Source organism: Lolium rigidum, unplaced genomic scaffold (assembly GCF_022539505.1).
Source record: "Lolium rigidum isolate FL_2022 unplaced genomic scaffold, APGP_CSIRO_Lrig_0.1 contig_35329_1, whole genome shotgun sequence".
Taxonomy (NCBI): Eukaryota; Viridiplantae; Streptophyta; class Magnoliopsida; order Poales; family Poaceae; genus Lolium; species Lolium rigidum.
In genome coordinates, this window is record NW_025900314.1 from 29,099 (window position 1) to 37,183 (window position 8,085).

At 43.3% G+C, this 8,085-nt stretch overlaps 1 pseudogene; it reads right to left on the reverse strand.

The window, feature by feature from the left end:
* Positions 1 to 362: 362 nt before the first annotated feature.
* On the reverse strand, positions 363 to 7,801 carry LOC124681191 (annotated as a pseudogene).
* Between the last annotated feature and the right edge of the window lie 284 nt (positions 7,802 to 8,085).

Genomic DNA, 8,085 nt, shown 5'->3' on the forward strand with positions numbered 1-8,085 from the left:
AAATTGTTGTATAATTAACCAAAATTTGACTTAGAATGGCTGCAGCGTCACTCATGAGTGTGTCCAAGGGGTTGGAAGAGGAAAAGGAGGACGTAGGTGGGGCGGAAGGAGCAGGTGGGGCGGAAGGAGCTGTCGCATCGGAGAATGGGGGTAGCCAAAGGAGGATGGAAGGGCCGTCGAAGACATTTTCTCAAGCGCACACCGTCGGATGCTATTATAACTTAGCCTCGATGGCCACCCAACCCAAATGCCCTCCCTTTACCACTACGGTGGCGGCGATCAATGGCAGGACGAGCAGAAGCTCCACTCTGAGCCCCCGGTTTTAAAATAAGCCAAAACTTATGGTTTAAATTCTGATTTAGTTCTGTCGTTTGCGCGATAGCGCAACGGGTCATCTAGTTACATTAACGATGGGGCAAACCGATAGCTGTATATTGCAGTTTCGCTCGTACATTTGTGTCTGTCGATCTGCTTGGAGACATAAAGAACAAGGAAATCTAGTTTATTAGGTGTTGCGACATGCATGACCAAGCATGAGGCGTGCTGGCTTAAGCACCTCCACATGTGAGCGAGCCCATATCTGGCTGTGTGTGGGCTTTGTCCCGCCTCGCTTGATCGTTGGTTTGTGTCCATCTTCGCTACTGGACAACTGAACTGTATTCAGCATTAGGTCTACTATCTTATTATTCAGCCAGAGTTCATATCATCTCCGGGGAAACGATGGCCTGGGAGATGTGGAACATTGCCTTCAGCATGCAGCAGAACCCATCCAGCGGCACAACCGGCGCCCCTGTTTCAGCGTCTGTTTTCCATCTTGTCTGAAGTGCAAGAAGAGGTAGCTTCAGGCCCTTTCAGTATGAAAATAATGAAGTTAATAGCATAAAACCACCACATTACAGTTAAAATTTACCGATCACCACCATTTTATGTGTGCGGAACAAAAAAAACCACCTCAATTTGCTCAGTTTTTAGCAACAGACACTAAACGTGAATTGAATGTGAATTGACAGAGAATCTGACATGTAGGACTCACTAGTCAGGGCTGAGGTGGCAACACGGTGCAGTAACTTGCTGATGTGGAGTGATGTATCAGCTCAATTAAAAAATCTAAAATCTTTTTAAAAAGTGGGAAGTTTGTCCCTTCCATTACCAATCCGAGGCGGCACCACCACCGGCGTTATCCCATCCCTACCACCGTCGGCGAAAAAGGAACGGTCGTTTCTTTCCATCCTGGCCACCAGCAGCTTCTCTGCAACCGTCGACCGCCGCCGCGCTCCTGCTCTCCGCCGGCCCCTGCTATACTCGCGCGCCACCGGCCCCTGCTCCACTAGCGCGTCGCCGGCCCCGGCCTGCTCTACTAGGGTGCCGCCGGCCCGTGCTCCACTCGCGCGCCGCCGCATCCCCACCCCACGCCTCTAGCACCACCACGACCCCACCGGAGTCAACGGACGCCCCCGCCGCACGACCCCACCGCCAGCACGATGCTCCACCCCGCGGCCGCGACATGGTCGTCGGGCCCTCTTCCCCACGGCCGTCTGGCCCTTCTTCCCCCCACCGCGCCAAGGCTGAGGGCCTGGCCGCTGTCGTGACCAGCAACTCGCCCGGTTGGCCGCATCTGTCCCCACCGGCGGGTGCTGCTTGCACGGAGCTCGAGGCGGCGTGCCATAGCGGGCGCTTGGGAAGCCATGGGGAGTGAGGTCGCTTGGGGAGGCCACGGGGAGGGAGGTCGAGCTATTTCCAAAGGCCATAAGGGCGGCGCCGCTAGGTCACCGGAGCCGGTCGATGGGGTCGCCGGATCCTCGCTGGAGTTGGGCGGCGGCGGGGTGGTTCGATGGATTGCACGTCAGAAGAAGAAGAAGGTTCAACGGGGAGGGGGGGGCCTTCCCAGTTTTTTTTTTATTTCTTCTTATATGGATTGCTGCCACGACATCTTTAGTACCGGGCCAGTCCACCTCACCATACTATGCCACCTCAGCCCTGACTAGTGGGTCCTACATGTCTGATTCTCTGTCAATTCGCGTTTAGTGTCTTTTGCTAAAAACTGGGCAAAATGTGGCGGTTTTTTGTTCCGCAAACGTAAAGTGGTGGTGGTATTGGGTAAATTTCAATTGTAATGTGGTGGTTTTATGCTATTAACTCAAAATAATCCCAACAAAGCAAGCTACCTAGCCAGCCAAACAACATCCTAGATCAGTAAAAGTACAATGGTTAAACATGTGAATTTGAGAAGAAATTCAGCGGCTACGGACAAAACGTATATACTTAATTTGACAAGGAAACAATAGCGAGATGTTTTCAGTACCTCTTGTAGTTGAGGATCATTTCCTCGTAATAGTAACTTTAGGATGGTTGGGATGGACACCAGCTTCGTTCTTGATTGCAGCTCCTGCAGCCTTGGATTCAGTAAGTGTGGAACCCTTCTTGGAAAGTGATACTCCTATTTCTTTGAGACATGGCAGGTGCTCAATGCCTAAACAGAAGCCATAAGGTTTTGCGACTGACACATCAAATGCCAGCTCAAGTTTCCCAAGCTTCGGCATGACCCCTTTCGTGAATGTTACATATGCTCCGTCCATACTGAAGAGCTTAAACTCTCTCAGACATGGAAATCCAATTATGGTAAGCTTTTCTTTCGGTCCTGTACGAAAGCTCATGTCTAGAATAAGTAACGATGGGACCTCGCCAAGAGAGCGCAGACCCTCCTCCGTTAATTCAGCTAAACTGAATTTAAGATGAGCAAGGCATGTGAGTCCCGGAGAAATCCACTTTGGAACTTGTGGTAAATAGATGTAGTCGGACATATAAAATATTTGAAGGAAAGATGGCGGAGGGGACCAAGAGTCTATAAAGCTGAGCAAACCATGCCACCCATATATATATATAGTCTCGAGTTTGCAACTGCTAAGCTTGCATAGTGAGGATAGTAGTATCTCCCCGTGCATCTTATACTGGTCTCCACAGTCCAACCATAAACGCAGTTCTCTCAATCTGGTCAGGTTCCCGAGCTCCTCCACTGCATCCAATGAACTCTTTATAATATCAAAATATGAGAACAACTGTAAGCTCCTCATATTACATATCCCGTTCGGTATCTTAACACTTAGTCCAGTGAGTAGATATTGCAGTTTAGTAAGCATAACTATTCCAGCCGGTAAATCTTGTATGTTTGTTTCCCTAAGATCTAGGGTCTCTAGATCATGTAGCATCACAATCCTTCGTGGTAGCTCTGATATTTTGGTGTTCCTAAGGTTGACATACTTTAGTTGGAATAGTTTATCTATATTTCTCATATCATACTCCTCCAAACCATAACAACCTTCAAAGTCCAATACACGTAAAGCTTGAAATTTACCAAGACAAGTAAAGTGTTTCAAGCAACCTGCAGATGATGTTATTGTTAGAGATCGAACATGACTTAGATCTTCATTTGCCAATGCAGATGACAACTCCTGGTCAATGTGCTGGATCGATAGTCGCCGAATTAAACGATGGTGATTTGTCAAATTTGTTTGACCTCCGCCTACCACAGTGGTAAAATTATCTTCGGCCGATTTTGATATAATAATTTCAAGCATGATGTCATGGACTTGGCAGTAACCAACCTTACCATCATACCCAATGTCCCCTGGTTGGACCATGCTTTTATTGATAAGCTCATAAAAATAGTTCTCGGCAATCTCTTGTTTGCACTGCCCACGCTCTACAGAGATAAAGCCTTCTGCTATCCATCGCCTCACTAACCTCTCTCTGTCAATCAAATAGTCCTCGGGGAATACACTTAAATATAACAGACATGTCTTGAGATTAGGTGGCAGATCATTGTAGCTAAGGGATAGTATGCTATTCAATCCCTCTAGACTCTGCCTATTTTCCAGTGCATAACCCATTGACCTTGCAACCTTCTCCCACTCCTCCTTGACAGTTGGTCTATTCGCCAACAAACTAGATATACTGATAATTGCCAATGGTAGGCCTCCACACTTTTTCAGGATTTCACTTGAAACTTCATTCAGCACATCAGGATAATGGTCATCAGAGCTAAATATTCTTTTGAAAAACAACCTTCTAGAGTGAAGATCACTCAGGGCTTCCATTGCATACATGCGGTCCTCTAAACTCTGACAACATGACTTTCCTACGTCAATAATGCGTGTAGTAGCTATAATTCTGCTAGTACAATTATTTTCTGGAAATGCACACTTGATAGCGTTCCATGCTTGTGTAGACCATACATCATCAATGATGATGAGATACCTACGAATTAGTAGATGATGTCGATCAATTTCGACAAGAAATTCAGCTTGAACAAATGTACCATTAAACTCTGACATTGCATATGCTTCATGTAGCTAATAACTGAGTAGTTAGTAAATGTATCTCGCATATTACTTATTTTTTCATCTACTACATTTTATTGTATACATATGTAACGTGTAACTTCACTGAATTTGTAACCATGATGGTAACTGAGTTCTACTTAATCACAAACAAAAAAAATTAGGTGACATTTTTTCCATTGTAACAAGGATGCACCCTATATGAAATGAAGAGTAAAAATAATTAACAGACCATGCAACTCCAACACTGCATATTTTGTAGGTGTTCGGCAAAAATTCAATTCGGCTCCCGGGTGCATATGCTCCCTGTACCAAAAAATTCTATTTTAAAATGACGAAATTTTTTGAAAAAAAACTGCATGTACATCTTCATAATATTCTGTAGGGAACCAATATTTTTGTGGTCTATGTAAAAAAGGAAAAAAATTATCTTGTGAAAAGCCTTATCTTTACTATTGAATTTTGCCTTTTTTACACATGCTACATGACAAGTCGATTTTTCATAAAACAACTTTATGAGCGCGTAGCACACGAAGGTTAACGTGTAAATTTTTCGTTTCAATTTTTTTGAAATTTCAAAATGTGTGTACATGCATGTCAAATAAAGGGAGCATATATGCTGGCATGTGCCAAAACACCACTCTCTTCTTTTGTTCAGCTAGTTATATGTTTATAAGTTGCACTTATGTATTCTGTTTAAATCTGCATTTTTTTATTGTATATATGTATCATGCCCACTTTGTTCGGATTTTTTTCAAAATAATACACATTTTTTTGTTTATTTCAGAAATAATACTCGGTTTTGAGATATTCCAGGAATAATACACTGTCGGGTTCAGGAAACCCGAAATTTCAAAATCGGGGTAGAGGAACCCGACTAATCCTGATTCCGTGCGTTGGAAAAAGAAAAAGAAGGAATTGGGGTAGAGGAACCCGAAATTTCAGAATTAGGGTAGAGGAACCCGAAATTTCAAAATCGGGGTAGAGTAACCCGAAATATGCGGGAATCTCGGGGTCGCCTAACCCGATTCACTAATATCGGGTTTCTAAAACCCGATTCTTTCTTTTCCTTTTCTTTCTCCTTTTTCGCCTCTCGCCAAAAGAATGAGTCGGGGTTGCCTGCCCCGATTTTAAGTACTCGGGTTCTGCTACCCCGATATTTAAAAATCGGGTTCAACGAACCCGACGGTGTATTATTCGTGCAAAAACCTAAAAACAAGTACTCCCTCCGTTTCTTTCTATAGTGCCTATAGATTTTTGGCATTTGTTTCAGAATATAAGGTTGTAGCTTAGTTTTTTTTCAATCACCCACTCCCCGTTCAGCTCCCAAATTTATTATGGTTAGTTAGGAAGATATGGATTTCCCAAATTTTACATTGATCTCAAATTGTTTAGCTAGGGTTGTTGTGTAAAAAATACTCTTGCGCTAATTTCCGTGCAAAAAAACTATAGGCACTATAGAATGGAACAGAGGGTGTATTATTTCTAAAATAAACAAAAAAAGTGTATTATTTTAAAAAATTTGCCACTTTGTTGAAGCTTTAACTACTAGAACACATCTCTATTTACTTGATTCTCACATTTAAAATCTCTCTTGGACGGTTTTTTGCTTTGCGGTCTGTAATATCTCACAGATGCTTATTTGTATTTATATGAAAAATAAGAACATACAGGACATGGTGTTTTTGCACCCAGATGCCTATGCTCCTCATTTTTTAAATGCATTTTAAACCTATTTAAAAATAAAAAAGAATCCGGAAAAACATATTGTGAGTGCATCTTGATGTTCTATGTCCTCGTAAAGTCGTTTCACGAAAAAACTGACATCTTTAGTGTCATATATAAAAAAGACAAAATTTGGTGATAAGAAAAGGCTCTTTATCTTCTTCTTTCTTTATCTTTTTTTACACAAGACACAAAATAAGTCGATTATCCAAGAAACTTGGCATGTGCACATAGAATGTCGATATATGCGCACAAAACTTTTGATTGAATTCTTTTGATATTTCAAAATATATTTTTACGGTGGCAGGAATGCACATGGGATCAAATGTGCATTTCCGGAACATATATAGTAAATTAGATCAATACAGTTGTGTTGCATGCACCAGTGAGTTCACACCCACAAGCCTAAGTTAGAAATACAAAGCTCGCATGTAACAGTCACACAAAAGACTAATATGATAAGAAAATGTCCACAATATATTCATACCATAGCAGTAAGGCGTTTATTCATTCCTTAAAAGCCAGAAAAAAACCTTTTCAGTAGTTTCAGTTCTTCATTAAGCACTAAGCAATCAAGGGGATAAAAGGAAAAAAGTAGCAGTCATAAATATTTTCACGATATATTTCATGGTGTAAGCATCTTTTAGCTAGGTATCCATGGTATTTTTAAGTGTCGGTGGTAAGGATGCATGCAACCTCACAAGCCAGACTAAGTCGTGTTGTTTCTACTGCCATGAAGATAATAATATTAAATTACCAAAAAATAACCAAAATATTGGGTACTCTGCATGACAAATGATTTAAGGAAAATCATAAGCACATTACCTTTTATCTTTTAGCAGTTCTCTTAGCTCTGCAATAAACTTCTTTTCATCCCAATCACTTGTATCGTTTGTGGATAAACCTTTGCATGACACTTGAGAAATCACATCCTTGATAATTTTCTTTATATCTGGTTTTTGTGAGACTGATACAAAAGCCCAGCATTGAAAATGCCCTTGAATCTTGCGATAGACCTCTTTTGCCAGTGTTGTCTTGCCCAACCCACCAAAACCGACAATGGACAACACCTTGCGATGTTTGGAGGAGTTGTGTCCTTCCAGCATCCACTGGGAAAGATCATCTCTTGGACCGTCGACACCCACAAGATGTGCCTCCTCAGCAAAAAAAGCATGCAGCCGGGGATCCACAACTGCGTGACAATTGGTGCGAGCAGAAGCATCATTTAGCTTGTAACTATCCTTGAGCTCTTTCACTTGCTTGATGCGACTCTTTAGTTCAGCAATTTGGCCGGCAATTTGGTGCCGAGCAGCAAACGTCTTCAGAGGGAGAGTGATCTTTTGTAGTAACTCCTTGAAACCACTGTGATGGCCGCCGTTACCAAGTTGATGGATGAACTTGTCAAAGACGTCCTCGGTATCGTATGCCAACTCCCTCACCAGCGATATCCATGCCTTCACTTGGCCACTTGGATCTTCGAGCTCAGTGTACTCTTTCAGTGCAGCATGCATGCTGGTGAGCTCAGATTGGAGGCACCGAATCTCACGACGTACCCCTTTGAGCCGACCATACTCACCGGCGAGGAGACCGGCGAGCTTCACCAGCAAGGGACCCAAGGCACCCACTGAAGCGCTCACCACAGTTTGGACCATGGATGTGTTAATCTTAGTTTGTGTTTGTGTGCTGGGACTAGGGAGTGGATAGGAGGAAGAGGGGTAGAGGACCAAGCAAAATTGATGCGGTGCCGGGGTGGGTACTTGTTGAGTGGCCACAAGTTGCAAGCTGTTGTTGCCTGCTGCTTGTGTGTTGGACTTTTCGTGGTCTGGCCGAACTCAATAATGTGCATCTGGGCCATGGCTCACGTGCGCTTCTGTCTCCAGTGTATAGTAATTAAAGTAGGTGCTCGTGCGCAGGCGTTTCCGGACCTGGACTCCCATCTCGAATTCGGACCCAGCCGAGCCATATATCAGCGGTGAATTTGTTCCGATCTAGTAGTAGTACCCAAGCTATCCAGAAGATCTAT